This window comes from Diceros bicornis, chromosome 28 (genome assembly GCF_020826845.1).
Source record: "Diceros bicornis minor isolate mBicDic1 chromosome 28, mDicBic1.mat.cur, whole genome shotgun sequence".
NCBI classification, from domain to species: Eukaryota; Metazoa; Chordata; class Mammalia; order Perissodactyla; family Rhinocerotidae; genus Diceros; species Diceros bicornis.
The window spans coordinates 31993495-32015119 of record NC_080767.1 but is presented as its reverse complement, the minus strand read 5'-3'; the positions used below and the strand labels follow the sequence as shown (position 1 = coordinate 32015119).

At 40.3% G+C, this 21625-nt stretch overlaps 1 protein-coding gene across 6 annotated transcripts in view; it reads left to right on the top strand.

The window, feature by feature from the left end:
• Nucleotides 1-1057: 1057 nt before the first annotated feature.
• Nucleotides 1058-21625, top strand: part of STRBP (spermatid perinuclear RNA binding protein) — a 133937-nt gene continuing 113369 nt past the window's right edge. For 4 of the 6 annotated variants that reach the window (XR_009215919.1, XR_009215920.1, XM_058523998.1 and 1 more), the window contains exon 1: nt 1069-1165. The gene's annotated coding sequence lies outside the window, so the exon portion shown is untranslated. Of the gene's footprint in view, nt 1166-21625 lie in introns of all 6 variants that reach the window. The other 2 variants (XM_058523995.1, XM_058523994.1) reach the window with 2 other exon arrangements.

Sequence of the window (21625 nt, the reverse complement as noted above, 5' to 3'; positions counted from 1 at the left end):
GCATCCTAGCACCCAGCACAGCACCTGGCATGCAGTAGGTACTAAGTAGGGGCCAAACTGGCTGGCAGAATGCTGGGTACCAAGAAGGTACTGGCTAGTGACTCTAAAATAAAAACCAAACCTTCATTTCCTCCCCATGCACCGGCTGGGTGAGTAGGTGTTTAGCCAAAGTCTGACCTAACTGTAAGGAGGTCAGAGAGGTCCTTGCCCCAACTCAACCGCAGGGAAGTCCATTAGGGTGGAAGAAGAAGAGGTGGTTGCTGAATAAACCGCAACTTTTGTTCAGTGCCTGCTATATGCTAGGAGAATTCACCACCTATTGTCTTTTTCCACCTCTCCAACAGCTCCTAAATCGGAATTATTGTCCCAGTTTCCCCTATCAGGAAACTGAGGATCAGAGTGGTTCTGTAATTTGGTCAAGGTCACACAGCTGGTAAATGTAGGCGGGGCGAAGGCTGGGATCGAACCTTTTAACAAGTGCCACCTGGGGAGGCATTGCGGCGCCTACTCCGTTTGCGTAGCCGCTGGGGTTACGGGGCACCCCGCACACGTGGGGCCGGGGAGGTCAACTCGTCGCGGCGGCCCGGAGCCGCTCCCAGATTCGTAAACTACGAAGTTTCCGTGCATTTCGCTCACTTCCCTGCGCAGCTCGTCCCCTTTCTGCAGCAGTTACGCCGCTAGCGCAGCGGGGCTCAGGTGCTGCAGCGGGCGGGGGCCTGGCGCAGGGAGGAGGGCGGGGACGCAGTTTACGTAAGCGTCCGCTCGCAGGTGCATGCGGCCGCCGCCGGCGTGTGCTCCCTGCGCGCCCCCAGGTGCGCAGTTGGCGCAGGCGGCGCCGCGGCACGGCGGCGGCGGGCGCTGGCCGGCGCTCTCAGGTGCGGCAGAGCGCGCGTGGAGGGGGCGCGCGGCGAGCGAGGGGGCGGGCTTTCCGTTCCCCAGCAGCCGCGGGCCCCGCCCCCCGGCCCGGCCAATGGGCGCCCTCGGCGGCGTCACGTGCCCGCCGCCGCCGCCGCCGAAGCGGAGATCGGAGCCGCGAGCGCCACCAGGGCAGCAGCCGCCGCAGCCGCCGCCGCTGGGCTGAGGAGCCGGAGACGCGGGTGGACGAGGTGGCGGCGGCGGCGGAGCGGGAGCGGGGCCCGGGCGCGGGGAGAGCGCGGCGGCGCGGGTAGGCTGCGGCGGCGGGGCAGGCGCCTGCGCGGCGGGCCGTCCCGGGCGGGCGGCGGTTGAGGCGGTTGGCGGAGCCGGCCCGGGCCCCGCATTGTTTGTTGTGCGTCCTTAGCAGCGGCGGCGGCGGCGGCCGCGGGGGCCGGGGCGGAGAGCAGGAGCCATCCCGGCCCCCGTGGCTCCGGCATCGTGGCCGCCGCCGCCGCTGCGGTGCCCCGGCCGCTTCGGGCAAGGGCAGCGGGCAGCCTTCCTCACCTTCGTGGGGGACGGATCGCGGCCCCAGGCGAGGGGAGGTCGTGGGCAGTGTGGGGGGACCGGGCGCCCGGGGTCTGGTAGCATGGAGGGCTCGGGGCTCGGGGCAGGTGTTGGAGGACAGTGGGGGCAGGGGCGGGGGGGTCAGGCAGAGGAGATGGGCAGATTTGAGGGAGAATGAAGGGTGGAGGGATCCGACCCAATGGAGGGTGAGGGCCTTCAGGCAGGTTCGGGGGGCCCACGAGGGCCAGGGCGAGTGCGAGAGGGATGGAGGACATTCAGGCATGTGGGAGGGGCAGTCTGTGGGGGGGAGGGAGGCTTTGGGGAGGGCAGGGGCGAGTGTGATGGGAATGGAAGGAGAAGATTGGGGACTCGAGGGAGAAATGGAAGAAGCGGATGTCCCGGTCGGGGCTGCGTGAGAGGGGCAGGGAGTAGGGGAAGATATGAGGAAGGCCACCGGCCCAGTGTGAAGGGAAATGGGGACGAAGGTGTCCGCGTAGAGGGAAACGTGGCAGGGTGAGCGTGAAAATGGAGAGAGAGAAGGAGGGTGTCTAGGGGTCTGTCGAGTGATGGAGAAGGAAATGGAGGGTGCTCAGGCAGGAGGTGTGTGTGAGGGTAGGCCCAGAGGCTTCAGGAGACCTGTGAGGAGTGTGAGGACAGTGTCTGGCCAGCAGGAGCGTAGGGGACGGGGCATGTGAGGGGAGGAGGCAGGTGTCTCTGGTGCTCAGGGGAGATGAGTACAGGGCGGAAGGGGGAAGGTGACTGGAGCAGGGCTTGAGTTTGAGGAGGGGTTTGAGAGAGAAGTGGGGACAGTGGGGTAGGATGTTGGAGAAAATGTCTGGGCAGGAGGTGTGCAGGACATTTAGCTGATAGCAAGAAAAGTGAGTGAAGTGGAGGGTGTGCTTGGGGGAAGTATATAGGAAAGTGAGGGAGCAGCAAGAGAGGGAACTTTGGGGTTGGGGGGACATTGGAGGGGACAAGTGGAGTGGTGTGCGTGAGGTGGAGGGCCAAACGTAGGGGGTGAAGGAAATGCTCTTGGAGTGGCAGGTGAGGTGTGGGGACAGACAGAAGGAAATGTTTCTGGGACAGGAAGTGTGGAGGAAAGTTGGGGAGAAGTAGAGAGGGGGGTGATGCTTGAGTGAAGGGAAATCAGTAGAGGGAGGCAGTAGAGGATAGGTTGGAAGGGAAGGTATCCAGGCCTGGAGTACAATATGTGAAGGGAGGAAAGCATGGGTTGGGGGCGCTAGATTTTGTTTGGTAGAGAGAATGGGGTTGACAGGGAACAGAGGGAAGGAAGGAGGGAAAACAGGATATTTTTTGGGTAGAGGATATAGAAGAATGCATAGTACCTATAATGGGGTAAGAGAAGGGCAAGGTAGGGATGTGTGTGGGCATATCTTTGTCTAGAAAGGGATAGGTTGTATACTGGATTGGGGTGGTGGTGGTGGGGGAAGTAAGATGCCCAGATTTAGGGCAGGAAATGGCTATCCAGGTTGGAGAGAGTTAGGAAAACAGGTTGCTTAAAAGAGTATGGAAGGAGCAGGGTGCTGAAGTGTGGGGAGAGATTGGAAAACTTTGAGTCGTGAGGGATTAAAGGGGCCAGAATTTTTAGGTCACTGAAGGTATAAGAAAAGGCAGAGTGCAGAAGTTGGGAAAAAAGCTAAAGGAGGGGATTAAATTCGGGATTTAGAGGAACGAGAGAGTGTGTGGGGGTATGTGTGGATCTTGGAATGATGTTAGTGGAAAATGGAGGACATTAAGCCCTGTACCGTATCTGAAAATTCATACTTCTAGGATCAGAGAGATCATGAGGCCTGATTTTAGTCCAGAACCCAGGGAATGAGGACGGGATTAGGGAGAGCTAAGTACACACTCCCAAGTTTGGAGGAGGTGTGTGGTGGGGGTATCGTCCTGGCACATTAGCCTGACAGGCAGAGAGGTAGGAGAACCACACAGGGTTATAAGGAGTGCACCAAGAGTGAATCGAAATAGGATTGCAGCTGGTGCAGGGCAGATGTCTTTGTGAAGATATTGCAAGAGAGCAGGGCCCAGCGTCAGCAGCATTCGAGGGCTGTGTATCGGAGAGGGAGGAAGGGATACCTTGGTGCAGTGTCTCAGATACCCTGGTGCTTTCTGGGTAATGGGGAAGTTTTCAGGCATCGAGTGATGTAATATCTGAGGCCCATGCTGGAGGCAGAGAGAGGTAATGTACATGCAGCTTCTAAAAGTGGCAGGAATGGAGCTCTTTGACTCTCTTTCAAGGTGCAAATAACTGATCCGGGGTTATTGGCTTTTTCTCCCAAATAGTTCAAATAAAATTTAGTTGGAGGCTTTTGGATTTTCTGGTATTTTGATTTGAGTTGGGGAGTGTAGTGTTAGCTTTATTGAGGAAAGACTTCTGGGGTTCTGTGGACGTATGGCCATCAGCTTGCCAAACACATAGGAAATAACCTTTAGGGGTTTGAGCACAGACATTTCAGTGCAGGTCTCATTCAGTGTTCTGTGGCTTGCATTAGATTCTTTGGAATTTGGAAGGATTAAGGAAACTGCTTTGAGACTGCCTCAGTAAGCACGGTTTTCTAGAATCTTGGAAAACGATTTCCCTTTTGACAGTTGAAAATTCAGTCTTGTCAGATTTTGCAAAAAAATAAATTATTTCATCATGTTGCAGAAATAACTTCAGTTATCACTTTGTGGGCTTCATGTAGTGTGTAATGTGGTACCTAGTATGATTTCAAATAAAAGGTCCTCTTTGGTACATTGAGAAGCTTTCTGGGTTGATTACACTGAAAAGTTTTCTTCTTTTGTCAATTTAGGAAGTATCTTAATGCAGCCATTGTAAGTTCAAATAATAAGTTTGAGTGAAAGTGGGAATCTTGCCTAAACGTAATGAGGACTGAGCAGGACACTACGTTTTAAGTAATCGGAATCTGTAAATATAAATATTTAAAAAATAAACTGGAAGCTAATCATTTTTAAAATCCAAATTTGAAGTGTATCATGAAGGCAGCAAAATAATGCTCTGAAGTTATTGCTATAACATTTTATTTTTTGGAGGGAAAGGTTTTTGAAGTATAATTTACCTTTGATTGAAACTCTTAGCAGTATTTTGAGATTTGATATGTGTATCAAATATAATTATAGGGAGCGTGTGTGACCCCTTTGGCTCCTGGCAGAGAATTTGAGCAGTAGGATATAAGATGAATAGAGTGACCTTTGAAAATTCTCTCCAATATGGCTATTGTTCCCTGCTTGTATTTTTTAAGTCTGTTGTGTTAGTTCATTTTATTGATTTGGGGCAAGCAGTACTTTCTTGTTCAGAATACTCAATTCTGGCATAGTGTTCTGATTATATGTATTGTTCCATGAAGTTCTATGGTTTGGGATAATTTGTAGGCACTTGAAAATATTATCCTAAGTTTATGAACCAAGGAAAGCAGGTTATTTAGACTTTGTAGGCTAAATAATTAGGTCTGGTTTTATTTTCACTGGTGACTTGCTGGACAAGATACTTAATCCCTTTGTGCTTGTTTCTCCTCCAGAAACCTGACTCTTTATCTACCTCCCATGAGAATTGAGATAGTTTATATAAAACAAGTTTAAGTCTTTCAGAAAGATTAGAACTATGTAAATATGGGGAATAGGTGTTACTTCTTTAGTTCTTTTTTTTCCTTTTAGCCTGGTCAAATAATAATTAATACTTAAGAATTTGACATTAGTTGGGTTAATTTGTAGTGAGAAACTTGGATAGAGATGAAACTTCTGTGAATATCAGAGATATTTTCAAATTGAAGTTTGTTCATTCTTTGCCCTACTGTCTACTTATCTTTCCTAGCTCATTTCTGCAGCTGTGTTGGTGCTGATTTGAATTCTTGAGTCTGAGCAGAAGCTTGTGTGAAACATTGTGAGTTCTAGCTATAGCCCAAGATTGTTTCTAAGCATCCATTTCCAGAGACACGGTACTTCTCTCACTCAGTGAATTCAATTCTTAACTCAGGAATAATAAATATAATACATTTTCCTATGTATTTGTAGAAAATTGATTGAGTGACTTCAACAGAAAAATAGAACTGTCCTTTCTTGTGGCATTAAGCCTCTTTTTTTCAGATTTATTGAGTACTTTTTTGTTTTTTAAGTTTTAGTTATCAAATAATTAGCCATCCATTTGACATTTCCAAGCCCATTGACAGGTTTTACTCTATTTGAGGGGAATGGTTTTTAAATGCTTTTTTAATGTTGTGTTTGGTTTCTTGGTTGTAAAAAGCCTCTAGATGCTGGTCATGATTGACATTGCAAAAATGTAAATAGTGTGTTGCGTTATTAGACATTAATTTGCTTGATCTTGGTAATACTGAGCCCAGATAGTAGTCTTTCTGTGCTAGCTGATCTACCCTTAATAGTTTACTCGCTTATATAATGTGTTTGGACACTATTACCCATCTTACTCGTCTTCTGTTTTCGTTTGTTTTGCATAGATCCTTTTATTGGAAAATTGGTTGTTTTTAAAAAATTTGTTCAGCTGTAGAAAAACTGTTTCTGACAGGTAATTATGAGAGGCTTCATAATCCAGTCTAATTTTAGAAAAGTGTTTATTGAGAGATGTAAGTTAAATTTATATGTCAATTAAAACAGAAAGGAATAAAGTAATGACGCCAGATTAATGGTGATATAAATATTTAAATGGTTTGAGCCTTGAAAGATATGCAGAGCTTTAACTTTTAGGCATTGCTTTGATTAGTGAGGTGACCAAATGGCCTGATTTGTCACTTTCATGCCCAACTTGAGTTATTTCTTGTCCTAAGGGTTCTTTAAGTGCATCATTTTTGAGAAGTATGGTGTCTGTCTCACAAAAGACAGTCCGTATATGTGTGTTGCTGAGTGAATGAAGCAGTGCTGAGTTTTAGTATTTGGTATTCAAATTCTCTTAACTTCTCATATAACTAACACTGCGTAGAACATCTGCTTTTTAACTTTAGTACAACTCGAAAGGGTACAGTTGATTATATCAATAATAAAATCACAGCCTTGCATTGGGTGACTTCCTGGTTCATTTCCATTTGAAAAGTGAGAATTCTGCAGCAGGTTGTGTAATAAATTCTGAGGTGTTTCTGGGTCATGGATAAGATGTAGTTTTTCATTGCACCTGCAGAATTTCCTGTTCTTTGCAGTTTTCCAGGTGCCAGGGCTTTTCACAACATCCTATTGGGCAGATCAGCATTTTGTTTATGACTTGAATTTAACCATATTAATACTGTTGACATAAAGCAAATAGTAATTGTCCTGAAAGACTCTAATCTAGATTTATTTATTTATTTTAATATGCTCAGCTGTTTTGCCAATTTAATTCAGCAAACATGCATTGACTTTAGGCTCAAAGGGGTGTTTTGTGCCAGTCCTAAGATTTCTTAATAGGGCTCAATAATATTGTTTTCAGTAAAGAATAGATCCTTCCCTAGATAGATTGGCCCTTAATGTGAAAATGGAGTCTATAGCTTTGGTTACCTATGTTCAGTCAGCCTAACTGAAAATCAGTACATTTTAAGACAGCTAGGTAGTGACCTGATAAAGAAGTGGTTTGTTTCTAGAAGTTAAGATGGAAGTTCATTCTTATGATGTTTATAATTGCAAGTAAATCTGAAACTCCTCAAACATTGCATCTAATCATGCAGTGATTAGGCTTTTGTACAGCTTGGGCAACCAACATTTTAACCCAATGAAGTGTTGGATACTGAGTAGTTCTTGACTTAAGTAACTCTGGACAACTCAGTTTTAGTCAGCAAAGCTAGTGAACTAGAGAGGAAAGGTGTTGCAGTTTTGATAATGTAGGTTAGCAGCTGGAGAGAATAAACATCTGGAGCCCTTGGTATGCATATTTTCAGTTGTTTTTCAAGCTGTACATAAGCTTATAATGTCAAGGTTTAGCATGGAAGAACAGATATGAACCATATTATTGATGAGGCTTTTAAAAAGATGATATCTTAAAAATAAGTATTAACTGTGATGCTTTCTCATTTGCCAGCTTTATGGTAAATGTTGTGGAATTATACAAAATTGGCTTTTGAAATTGGTCAGTATTATTGTTCAGTAGTGTCCTTTATTTCTAGAGCTCAGGGTTCACATAGCTGGACTTCAGTCCCTATGATAGCTACGTAATGTAGGTGAACAGCAGAGTATTACATTTGGAGAAATGGAGGCACAAAGAGTTGCCTCTAGAGCAGAGATTGGCAGGCTTTCAGAATACCCTTTCAGAAGCTGTATATCAAATTCCTGTTAGTTCCTGAATTTGGCAAGGAAGGTTGATGGCTGGGCAAATTTGAAACCTACCTCTTTTAGTTAAGCCCTTGAGTACAAGTCTTTTCAAGGACTGCCTGGAATAATGCTTGTCCTTCCTCGGAAACTCGGGGTCCTAGGATTATGCAATAGTTATGATTCTGAGTAAAAGGGCTAGCACTTGGGTGGACTCTCCTTATAGGTATGCCCAGAGATGATCCCGTGTGCAGCCTTGATTGCTTTATTGGGTAGTAGAAGAATGTTTTTGACACTAGGAGACTTGGCTTGGAGGGCTGATCTTGCTATTTGATAGTTGTAGATCTCTCTCTTCATGTATAAAATTGGAATAAAACCCTTAATTTACAGAGTTATAGTGAGGATTAAAGAAGATAAGAAAATTGTAAGCTGTGAAGCACATAACATTCTTTTGAAGGGAAGACTGAGCAGAAATTAAGGGCAGGCTTTGAAGTAATGAGAAAATTTGACTCAGAAGGACCTGGATTTTTATTTTTTATCATGGCACTTTCAGATGTACATAAAAGAGAACAGTGCAGTGAACTTTCATGAACCCATCAAGTAGCTTCAACAGTTACCAGCATTTTGGTGCTCTTGTTTCATCTATCCCTCACTCACTATTACTTTTTGTTGTTGTTTTTGCTGGAGTATTTACAGCAAATCTTAGACATCATATACTTTCATCCATAAATACTTCAGTATGTATTACTAACAGATAATAATGTAAAAAAAACATAACCACAAAACTATTTTAACCCCCTAATTAAACAATAATTCCTTATCTATTACTCAGAAGGAGCTGGATTTGAAACATAGCTCTACCACTCACCAGCTTTGTGCGTTAATCAAATTACTAGCTCTCTCTGAGCTTCTGGTTCCTTATCTGTAACATGAAGATAATACTCATGAAGTTATTTTGAGCTTAAATGAAGTATATAAAATGCCTAACATGAAGGTTCTCAGTAAATGGTGCAGCCGCTCTTCTGAGCCTCCTATGGCATGTGAATTAGAATTATGGGTTGCCCTTCTCCTTTGTTGAGTATCACAAAGGGTAATAGTACTTTGGAATTATTACCCACTAACTTAGTGGAATTTCTCTTTATTGGGCTATTTAACTCTTCTAGTGAAATTCTATTACAGTTGAAATCATATGCCCCTCTTCTGCAGCATTATTATTCTCCTGTCTACTGGCTCATTCCAGTCAGCATACACATGCTGTTATTTCATCTGTTTTTTTTAAACAACCCTTTCTTGACCACACTGTCTTTTCTAGCTACAACCCAATTTCTCAACTTCTTGAAAACGTTGTTTCTTCAGTTCTCCTGAACCTACTCTAATGAGACTTTCAACTCTATTACTCTACTGAAACTGCTCTTGTCGAAACCATCAAGTTTAATTCTTACTTGATCTTCTAGCAGCATTTGGTACAGTGGATGCCTTCTTCCTTGAAATACTTTCTCCTCTGGTTTCTAGGATACCACACTCTGCTGATTTTCCTCCTATCTCCTTGGCTTCTTTTCAGTCTCCTTTGTTGGTTATTCCTCATTACTCCTACTTCTTAATATTGGACCGCCTCATGGGGTCTCTGGTCTTTATTCATTCCCTTGGTGATTTCATCCAGTCTCATGGCTTTAAATACCACGTATGTGCTATGACTCCCAAATTTTTCTCTCTGAAACTCCAGGCTTGTATATCCTACTGCCTACTTTGACGCCTCCCCTTACATAATTTATCGGCATCTCAAGCTGAACTTGTCTCAAACCAAATTCCTGATGTTTACCCTGCCTCCTCTTCCTTCTGCCCCTGTTTAGTCTTCCACATCTTATAGTAAATAGCAACTTCTTCCATCTTTCCAGTTGCTCAGGCCAAAACTTGGAGTCATCCTTGACTCTGTCTCTCTCACATACCACATCTGACCCATCAGGAAGTCTTGCCAGTTCTGTCTTCAGAATGTATCCAGACTCTGATGACTTTTCATCACCTCTACTGGTTTAAATGTACATCAGCTCTTCTGAATTATTGCAGTAGCCCTTTTTTGTTCTTGCTCCCTTATAGTCTGTTCTCAATACTGTAGCAAGAATGATCCTTTTAAAAAGGTAAGTCAGATTTTGTCTCCTTCTGGTCAGAACCCTCTGGTGATTCCCCATCTTGCTCAGAGTAAAAGGCCAAGTCCTGTCAAGGCCTTATTTGCTCGGAGCCGTTCTTCTTCCTTCTCTGACCTCATCTCCTCTTACTTTTTTTTTTCCCCTCCCCAAAGCCCCAGTACATAGTTGTGTATTCTAGTTGTAGGTCCTTCTAGTTCTTTTATGTGAGCTGTCGTCACAGCATGGCTCCTGACAGATGAGTGGTGTGGTTCTGTGCCTGGGAACCAAACCTGGGCCACTGAGGCAGAGCATGCCGGACTTTAACTGCTAGGCCACTGGGGCTGTCTCTCCTCCTACTTTTCTTTTTGCTTACTCCATTCTGGCCACAAAGGCTTTCTTGCTGTTCCTTTAACATACCAGGCATATTTCTGTCTCAGGTCCTGTTTGCTCTGCCTAGAATGCTGTTTCTCAGATGTGTGGTCGGAGATATATGCTCCATCTTCTTGAGGTCTTTGTGCACATCTCCCTTTTCCAGCGGGCAGTTCCCTTACCACCCTATTAAAATGGCAGCTTCTCTGTATCTGACCCTCCCTAGCCTCTGTTTCCCACCCTCTTTTTCTCCATACCACTTAAACATTTAACATAATATATTTTGCTTATTGCCTTTTTCCCTTCACTAGGGTGTAAGCTCCTTGAAGGCAAGGATTAATGTTGGTTTTGTATTCTGTAGATTCTAAGCACCTAGAAGACTGCCTGGCACTAAGCAGGCACTTGAGTATTTATTGAATGAATTATTCTTATATTAGTTGTAGTGTGTTACTTGGTAAAGGATGCTATAGTTGTAGTGTTTTAGTTGGAATTTTGGTTTTACCTGTGGAATACTATGCATCTTTGAGGTCTTTATGATGTATTTGTGTGTTTTTTTTAAATGAGTATCCTTTCTTAAGACTGCTAATAGGTTTTATTATTAGTTTATTCATCATAATTTTGAGTCCTTATTATACACTGTGCTAGTTGCATTGGGGGATACAAAGATAAAGTATACATAGACCTTGACGTTTAAGAGCTTACAGTCTGTTAGGGGAGGTGATGGTATGATATACATATATTTTTAAAAAAGGTAAGTACTTAAGAGGTAAAATGGCCTGGGAATTCAGAAGAGCAAGAAATTATTTCTAGCTAAGGAGAATAAGGCAGAGACTTCAGAGAGCATGTGGTATGTGATATCTGTGATGAGCCACAGAAAACAAGTAGGATTAGATTATGAGAAAATGGAGAAGAGAATTCTATATGGAAGGAATTGCATTAGCATAATAAGAATGCTCAAGATTTCTATGGGAAAGAACAAGTGGTTCACTTAAAAAGATAAGGGAATATGAAAGGAATTGGTAAAGTGTGAGTTTGGAGGGGAATGTTGGAGCCACTGATAGAAGGCCTTGAATGCAAGAATGAGGAATTCAAACTTTATTCTGTCGACAGTGAGACTTCAGTGAAAAGTTTTTGAGCAGGAGTGGAGGGATGACATTATTAGGGCTATCTTTATGAATTTGACAACTTTATGTGAAAAGAGAAGCTGAAACGCATACACGGATTAAGATGCTGTTGTAATAGTTTGAGGAAAAAAGTGATTCAGGTCATAGAAATAGGTATAGAAAGGATGCCTTGGAATGAATGAAACTTGGAAACTGGATGTGAGAGCTGAATGACAAGTCTACAAGGTCTCAAGCCTGGTGTATGGCAGGCTGGGGTGTCCCGAAGAGAAATGGAGAACCCAGGAGAAGTGGGATCAGGAGGCAAGTTCAGTTTTGACGTTGAGTTTGCAAGTGTAGTGGTGACATCCAGGTGATGAAAAAGAAAATCAGGAATCTCTTTAGAAAGGATGTGCATCTGTGGCTTTATGTCTTCGTTTTGGTACGACTAACTGCCAGAAAGAGAAGTAAGTAATTCAGTAAGTAATTGCTGTGTCTATTACTGAGGTCTGAATCTGGATAGTTGATTTGGGAAACTTCTGATAAGGCATCCAAACTTTTCTTTTGGTTTGTAAGTGGCTCCATTTGTTTCACTAAGTTTGTTAGGTAAGTTGTTCTAAGTTGTGAAGCACTTCATGTATTCTCAGCAGCTTGATACAACTTAAATGTTATCCTTGGAGCTTTCCTTTACTGCTGCTTCATTGGCTCTGGATGTCTAAGCAGTATCTGTCTTACTCCTTTGAAAACAACAGATGCGAGTTCCCAACCGGTCACCTTGATCACTTTGTTGAGATCATTTTGAGTTAAAGGGTTTTGCATGATCATGCCATATGCCTCTTTTTCCCCTTAGGACTTAGAGGCACATTGGAGGAAGACAAGCCTTCTACCCTAATTAATGGTAGTTAAGGTGTTAGTTGCCAAAACATTTCTTTAACAACCTACACTTAACAAAATACCAGAAGCTATCAGAGGATTTAGCTTCTATCCCAGGCAAATTCAAGAACAGAATAAGGTTCTTTTAGATTTATATCCTTTTCAGAGCCTTGTAGCAGTTTTTATCCCAAAGGTTATTTATAGGGAAATAGAATTATTTGCAAAATACTGTTGGTTAATGTATATAATTTTTATTTATAGGCTATCCAATGATGCATGATATTTATATTTTTATACTTAATGCATTTTTTTAATGGTTGAATAAAAAGACATTATTGGCTTTATTAGTTAAAAAACTTGCAGTTCACCAGCTTGGTTTAGAATGGTGACTTTGAGCTTATCACATTAGTCATCTCTGATTTAAGTCCTTTCCTTTGTGATTGGATCATAATGTCAGTGAATATGATTTTGGCACTGTCATTATAGGGTCTGTTTTTGTTTTCCAGTAAATAGGAGTCAATAGGACCCAATTACCCTGAAATGAGAAAATTTTCCTGTTTAGGATAACTTATATTTTTCAGCTCGCTGGAGGTATGGTGGCTTTTAGTTGGTCAGATTTAGCATATGTAGTAGTTAGAAAAAATTTCTTTATCCAGGTAATTTTATTTCACGTAATTGGTTTGCCAGGAACATAAAGTATGTCTTAATCTTGTGAGCAACCTGTGAGATTCTTTTAGCCCTGCTTTGTTCTTTGACAGATGTAGAACTCAAGATATATCCAGAGTGGTTAAGGGACTTGTCCAAAGTCACACACCTAACTAGTGGTGGAGTTGGGGCGAGAGGTGGATTTCTTGACCTCCAGCCTTGGGCTCCTTCCGCCAAGTCAAGCTGTTTCTTTAGAAACGTGGACCAGAAAACCTTGAATAAACTTAATTTAACTGGTCACATTCCTGGCACACAATGATGTTCTATAGGAACAATTAGGGTATTTTTTCCCATGTTCCCTCTGAAAATTATTTTTTTTAGATTAACTATTTTAAACTAAACAATTCCGTGGCATTTAGTACGTTCCCGATGTTGAGCAACCACCATCCTACTTAGTTCCAAAACATTTCCATCACTCCAAAGTAAAACCCCTGACCCATTAAGCAGTTTGAATATTTCTTAAGCAATTAAAATAAAAATCTTTAAACAATTAAAATAGAAATCTTTACTATGACAAGGTCAACAATAGCAGGTTTGTATTAGAGGTCACTCCTAGTGCTTTGCCGCTCATTTCTGATTTGCCAGTGAGAAATAAAGAGAATCCTCTTTATGTTATTTAATAGTGCCTCTATTACACTTAGAAACAATGGCAACATTAAAAAAGAAAGTATCAGGCACATAATGATTAGCAATACTAACAGCAGACATGCATTATGCATATTATCTCTAATCTTCACACTAGCCTTTCAGAATGGTTGTTATATATGTCAGATAAGAAAACTAAGGCTTGTTCAGTAAGTCCAGAATCACTTAACTGGTAAGTTGTAGACCTGGGATTCAAATCTTGGTCTATTTGGTTCCAAAAGTTGGGTATTCTCTTCACTAAATCTGGGAATAGACAGGCAAAAAGCAACAAATGGAAGGGATCATCTTGTATGGAAGACTCAGTACTGTTTTAGCAGGACAGTGTGTAAGGGACAGGGACTTGAGGTTGCTGGTCCTGGTAGTATCTGCAATAGTAGGCACTTTTCTCCTGACCAGTTGTGATCCATATTCCGTAGGGGAAAAGCAAAATAGGAAGTAACCTTTGGAATCTTTAGAACTCTTTAATGGACATTATTATAAACAATTAGAAGAAATTGCACTGTAGCTTCTGAGATTTGTTTTTAGAAATTTTCTTCCCATTTACTTGTAGGAAATCATTGTTTGATTTGATTTTAAAATCACACGTTGATTTGCTTGAGTAGTTAATGATTAGTGTTAATAGTATTGGAACTTGATTGAGTCCCCATTTTAAGATATTTTTAAAAAGTAGTGGTTCACTTCCAATGAAGAGTAACTCAAATTGTGTGTTGAAGGATTTTGTAATTACACTTTTGCCTCTATTTAAAAAAACTCATTTTAGCTTTTTTAAAGTTTGAAAGAACTTTTAGCAGGCCAATTTTCAGCTGTTTCACTGAAAGTGGCTAGTAAGTCACCTTGTAAAGCTGTCACTTTTCTACTCTTTTGAATGACATGACTTCTCCTGAGTAATAGGCACTGGAATAATTTGCATCAATATAGTGGGTTTTGGGTAAAAAGGATGGTATCGTGTAAAAGATAGCTTCCTGGCTACTTTGGACAAAAGAGATTTTTTTAGGTTTTGTGAGCATAACAAGAATATAAGCTAGGGGGCTGGCCCAGTGGCATAGCAGTTGAGTTCCCACATTCCTCTTCGGTGGCCTGGGGTTTGCCAGTTTGCATCCTGGATGCAGACCTACTCATTGCTCATCAAGTGTCCCACATAGAAGAGCTACAACTCTACAGCTGTGATATACAACTATGTCTGAGGCTTTGGGGAGAAAAAATAAAAAGAGGAAGATTGGCAACAGATGTTAGCGCAGGGCCAGTCTTCCTCGAAAAAAAGAAATAATAAAGGGAATGTTTAAAAAAACAAAAAGAATATAAGCTATAGCAACAGCAGCCATCTCAAATGTCCTGAGTTTAAGTGTATTGATAGTTATCCAAAGAAGTATAGATTTTTGACAGTGATTTTTGCTAATATCTAAACAGGTATTTCCATAAATGGATTTTAAAAAGCTTTTAAAAACTTTTATTTAAAATTTTTAAAATACCTTTGTAACTTGGCATAAGTATGACACATTATTTTTCTGTTTTGACCTAGGGATGAGGTTTCATTCTCTCTGGAACCAGCAAAAATGTGTCGTAAAGAGTACAGGCTTTGGAGTTGGTCAGATTGGTTTTCAAATCCTTTCTCTGCCTCGTATGAGCTGTAAGACCTTTCACCATTTAAAATGAATATAATACCTTACATCTCTGCAGAGTAGGATTAGAGGGTGATGTCTCTAAAGGGCTCAGCACAGTGTCTGGCACATACTAAATTGTGTTCAGATTGTAGCTATTGTAGGAAGAAGTCTAAATTTTGTTAGCCTAGACAAATATCAACGTAATGCAAATACAGTGAAACCTCATCTTATAACAGTGTATACTGTCCTGCAGTCGACACATTTCTTCGTGGATTTTTTGTGGGTTTTTTTTGTGTGGAAGTGTCATGTGTCAGTTTTGACTGTTTCCTGCAGCTTGCCCTCCTTTTCTCAGAAATGCTTGGCAGATATCTCCATTGATTATTGTATAATTTACCTCAAAGAATAGATGGCGCTTCCTATACAAGCTAATGATGAGGCATTTGCTCCCCATGGCAGTCCTTCAGTTAGGTGTTCCTGTGTTGCATGCTAACAGGTTCTTACCACCTTCAGAGATGTCTGCTGGCCGAATGCCCAAGCTTATGTCAAAGAAGGAAGCTCTGGTTGCCTGGAATGCAAGAAGTACACAATGCCTGCTTAGTGTTTATAGTATATTTTATGATGATTGTTGCTATTGAAGCATGAAAAGCTATATCCTAGTCTACTAATTTTACTCATTACTTCCCCATGACTTGATCGTTTCTCTTGTTCTGTTCAGAAAAGCGTTCACAAGGCCTTTTACTCTAAAACTGTAGGGTTGAAGTTGTGATGAATCATAATCCAAGAATATTAGCTCCAGAGGGGACTTTGGAGATCAGCTAGACTAACCCTCTTATCTTGTAGATGAGAAAACTGTCCGAGGGAAGTTATGACTTGCTCAAGGACACAGAGTAAGCAACAGGTCTGATTTCTAGTCTGGTGTCATGAAGGTAAACCTGTAGAGTGGAGAGAACACTGGACTTTGGAGTCACACAGTCCTGATTCCACCATTTATTAACTGTGACCTTTAGCAGCTGTATCCGAATCTCTTTCCAGCTCTGTTATACTTTGTTTGCAGGGTTGTGAGGATTATGATGTAATGTAAGTAAAGCACAGAGCCTGGCATATGCTGTAGGCTCAATAAGTGCTGTCTGTCATGTTGTATAGTTTTTCTTGATTACTTAAAACAGGTCATATGGCTAAATGATTATTCTTTATGAAATGGGAATCAATGAGAATGGTTGATGTTTTTGCCAGATCCTTCCACTGAAAATCTAAGTAGTTGTTCACTGTAGGAGGACTGCTTACTGCAAATGAGTGCAAGATGTTCGTCAAGAGCTTAGTGAATACTGTTCCAAGTTGTACAGTGTTGACTTGGTGTCTTCCTGGGAAATTTCTGCATTTCCCAAGTGAAATGGGCCTAGTATGGGGAACACCAAAATCAACCTACATTTAGATAGGCCAGCAGTTCTCAAACTTTTAAACTCAGGGCTCCTTTACACTCTTAAAAATTATTGAGGACCCCAAAGATCTCTTGCTTATGTGAGTTATATCTGTTGATATTTATATTATTAGAAATTATATCTGATAAAAATTTATATATTTATTAATTCATTAAAAAATAACCATTGTATTTTAACACAAATTATATACATATATATGCATAAACATATATTTTAAGACTTTACGTCTTAAAATTTTTGTTTCACATTACAAAAGTAATACATGCAAATTAAAATAATATAGAATCAAAGTAAAAAATGAAATTATTTCATTCCTGTCGTATAAACACTCTAACCCCTGTGGTCAAGAGTTTAGTATATCCTTCTAGAACTATTTCTGTGCAATTCTAAATACACGCTTTCTCTCTCTTTCTCTTTCACTCACTCTAAAAGTGTTTGGTGTCTTTTTTCTAAGTAAAAATTGATATATTTAAGGTGCACAACATGATGTGCACCTTAAATATATACATGTACCTAGTGAAATGATTACTACAGTCAAGCTAATTAACATATTCATCTTTCATATAGTTACTTTTTTTGGAGGGGGGGTTAGAGCACCTGAAATCTACTCCCAGCAAATTTCCAATATGCAATACAATATTATTAACTATAGTCATTATGCTTTAGATTAGATTTCTGGACTTATTCATTCTACATAACTACAACTTTGTACCCTTTGACACAACATCTACCCATTTCCCCCACTTCCCACAAATGATATATTTTTAATGAAAAAATAACTATTTTCCAAACAAAAAAATTTAGTGAGAAGAGTGGCATTGCTCTACATTTTTGCAATCTCATTTATGTGTAGCTTAATAGAAGACAGCTGGGTGCTGATAGCTGCTTCTGCATTTAGTCTGTTGTGTGTTGTTCTGGTTGAAGTGTATAAAGAAGATGATTTGGCGTCGCACAGATTTGAAGTTGGAAAAGGGGAGGAGTGTTTTAATAGCCTTTTCAGATAATTGTGGATATTCTTCTTTGATACTATACCAAAACTTGACTAATGGTAGTTTCTTAATGGAATCTGAAACCAGATCAGTGAACTTTTCATATTGTTACATTAAAATTCATTGGTCTGTTGTATTTTGAGTGGGTGTTTTATCCATACATGATTTTATAACATCATGCATTGGTCGTTTGGAAAATGTTGGTTCACTGAATTATGTTGAGCTTCCACATGTGACACATTTCATTATATAATGTCTCCATACATTATGTACCCTCTGGAAAACTACACTGGTAAGAGAATGAGAGTTAAAAAAGCACACAATGTGTTAGTACTACTGTGAAAATACTTTTGGCCTTGTAGACCCCTGAAAGGGTCTTGAAGACCTCCAGGGGTCCCTGGACCACAGTTAGAGAACCGTGGAGTTAGACAAATTGGTAAACCGAAGGTAGTGACCAGGTTTGCAGACTGCAGCTTTAATAATGGATAATCTAGAAATTATAATGGAATGGATTGTAGTATAAGCCTTAGTCTTCCTTAAAATAAAAAGTGGCTTAATTTTGAAATGCAGCGAAATTGGTCATTGAATACTTGAGTGCTTTTTATAGGCAAGACATTGTATTAAGGTACTACTAAAGATATGCATTATGAAAAAGCATTCCTTCTCTTCAGTGGTTTATATTCTAGCTGGAGAGGTAAGAAATATAATTTTGCGGGAAGATAGCTAATGCAGTGTTCCCTGTAACAACTGTGACATATAGTGCTGGGTAGAATGAGTTTTAAATAGGTGAAGGAGAGAGGAGGCCATTGTCCTTACGGGGAAAAGTGTAGTGCTTGTTCAGATAGTCCTTACGTCAATTAGGCTAGACTGGAGAATTCATATAGAATAATTAAGCTAGGCTTGTGAAATTAAGTTGCAGTTTACATTTTTATTCTCACATTATTACCCTATTTTTGTGGGATTATACAGTTTCCAGTATTTATACAGGTTCTTACTTGGCTTTTTAAAACTAATTCACCGTGATGTGTGTAGGGCTAGTTATCTATCAAACATCTATCAAAATGTTATCACTCTTTGATACATGAGAAAACAAGATTAAGAAAATCTGCCAAGAGCACATAGATGTGAGTAATATGTTACTTGCTCATATTAGAATATATATATTCTCTCAAAATAGAATAATATTCAGATCCCTTTCTTTGGGGAAAAATATATACATATGCATATACAGAGTAAACATCTCCACTCAAGACTTCATAGAAATATTTTAATGCTTCCTGAAGTACCTTGTGTACACCTTATGCTTGGCTTTTCACTGGTTGGATTGTTATAAAGATTTTAAAAAAATTTATAAAGTGCCTGGCACTACAAGGCACTCACGGCAGATATTATTATTGTTGTTGTTGTTATAGGTTTTTCAACTCAGAGGTATCTCTAATGTACCAGTTAGGTAAGACATCCAACTTCCCAATATCTTGAATATTCTGACTTTTCCATTTGTTGAATGTAGTAATTCAACTATTTTGGTCTCCATTTATGGAGTGCTTATTACTGTCTTTCAGGCACTGTGCTAAGTACTTTATATGCATTGCCTCTTTAGCTCTTTACAGCAGTTTCACTGTGAGGTGAGTGATGATGTTTTCATTTTGAAAGTGAGAAAAGTGGAATGATTAGTTGCTCAAGGTACTTAGTGGCTAAGAAATTGTATAGCTGGAGTTTGAACCCTTGTCTGTCTCCAGAGTGTTGTCTTTTTACCTTTCTATAGGGGCAGGAAGTCGAAGGAAATATTTTTGGATTGTAGTGGGGATTTTGCTGTTTTTCAAAGGACAGCTTTTTGGGGGTAGAGGAGTTGGTTATCTCCCTCTTTAAATGTGTTAATTGGTGTTTGGATTCTAAAGCTTATTTTTTTTTATTACTATTATTGAGGCATTTAATTACTTAATTGCTTGATGAGGTTAGGATAAAATAGTAATGAATTAAAATTTTCCAGATCTCTTTTTCCAAGGTGACATTTTACTATATCGATGAGGAACAGTTTGTTTGTGGGCTTTTACAGCTTGTTTTAGGTCAAGAATTGACTTACTTTTAATGTCCAATACATTACTCTTTGATTGAATAATATGGTTATAGTCACTTTTGAAAGAGTATCATGGCTTAGAAAGCTTGCTTGAGGAAAAAAAATTCATTTGTGCTGGCAGTCTGCCAATATTTTATAAGCTACAATTTTCTTTGAATAGCTCTTGGTTTGTAGCTCCATAATTTGTGGTTCTTCTGAACTTGTAAAAAGATTACACATATTTAAAAATGACCTGATCACTTTACTGTTTTAAGCAATATACAACTGTTGGATTCTGTTATGTTATACTGTTCTTATTTTTTTACCTAATTTTCCTGAGCAGAGAATCTGTTTTAAATTAATAATTTATGCACTGTAATCCCTCCTTGGCCCCCCTAGTAAACCTCCAAACAAACCTAAAACCAAAAACTACTTTGGTAATGTAACAGGCACACTTAAAGGCAAAGGAAATGTGAATCTCTCTACATCAGTCTGCCAAATCCTTGCAGTATCCACACTATTCCATTCCTTAGCCACTGTTGCCTGGATGTGTTGAATTATGTGGTATGTGGGTTTGTTTGGGTGTGTTTAGTGTTCCTGCGTGACATTTAGCTTTAAATCAGTTTCTTGTGATGCTGCCACTGCAGCTTTTTCACATGCAGGTGGAAAAGAGCACTTCATTTGAAATGTTTCGTGTTCTGTATCTTGTTCTCATGGTTTGCGTGTAGGTAGCTAAATTTGTGAAACTCATGAGATTAAGTCCTTCGTTTTGATTTTAGGTTAAATCCTAAATGGAATATGGTAACATTTTTGTTGAAAGATTTTTGGGGGCCTGCCGATGGCGCAAGTGGTTAAGTGCGTGCGCTGCACTTCGGCAGCCTGGGGTTCTCAGGTTCGGATCCCGGGTGTGCACTGATGCACCCGTTTGGTAAGCCATGCTGTGGCAGCGTCCCATGTAAAGTAGAGGAAGATGGGCACGGATGTTAGCTCAGAGCCAATCTCCTTCAAGGTAAAAAAAAAAAAAAAAAGGGAGAGGATTGGCATCGGATGTTAGCTCAGGGCTAGTCCTCCTCACAAAAAAAAAAAAAGAAAAAGAAAGAAAGATTTTGGAAAGCCAGATTAATAATTCCATTTTTATATTTATAGAAGTTTCACAGATAAAAATGAACCTAGCCTTCAACTTTTGACTTTAACTCCATTGCCAAGTAGGGATGTTATTTAAAAATATACCATAATGAACTGTTGTCTTTCTTGGGCTAATTCTTTGAGTCTTTTGTTTCTGGAAGGTGGGTGAGATTTGGGTTGAAGTTTCCATTTATCACTGGAATGATTTTTGTAGCTAAGATTTTAGCAAATTGTTAATGGTCAGATCCTTAACACCTCTTAATAATCTTGGCATGCTAATACGGATTGCTTTTAAAAAGATTCTTTTGCTGTGGAGGATACTCATTTCTGGAGGATACTCATTTCTCAATCTTGATTACACATTAGAATTACCTGAGACCGTAAAAAATACAGATGGCTGGGTTTCGCCTTGAGGGATTCTCATTGAATTGGTCTAGGATGCTGCCTAAGCATCAGGATTTTTAGAGGTGATTCTTAATGTGCATCTGAGGCCGAGACCCACTGCTCTGGGACATTTGTCAGCCCATCCAAGGGGAAATATTTGATTTTGGAAAACATATCTTTACCTTTAGAGCTTAAAAAAAGTTCTTATTTTGAAATATTGTAGGTTCATTTGCTGTTGTAAGAAATGATATATTCAGCAATAATCCATCTGTGTAATTTTGTCATTTCAAGAATGTTATATAAATGGAATCATACAGTATATAAACTTTTAAGATTGGCTTTTTCCACTTAGCGTATTTCATTGAGATTGATCCAAGTTGTTGTATGTATCAATAGTTTGTTCCTTTTATAGCTGAGTAGTAGTCCATGGTAGATAGGTATGTCACAGTTTGTTTAATCATCACCTGTTGAAGGACATTTGGATTGTTTCCAATTTTTGGCTATTACCAACAAAGCTGATGTGAACATTTGTATACAGACTTTTTTGTGTGGTC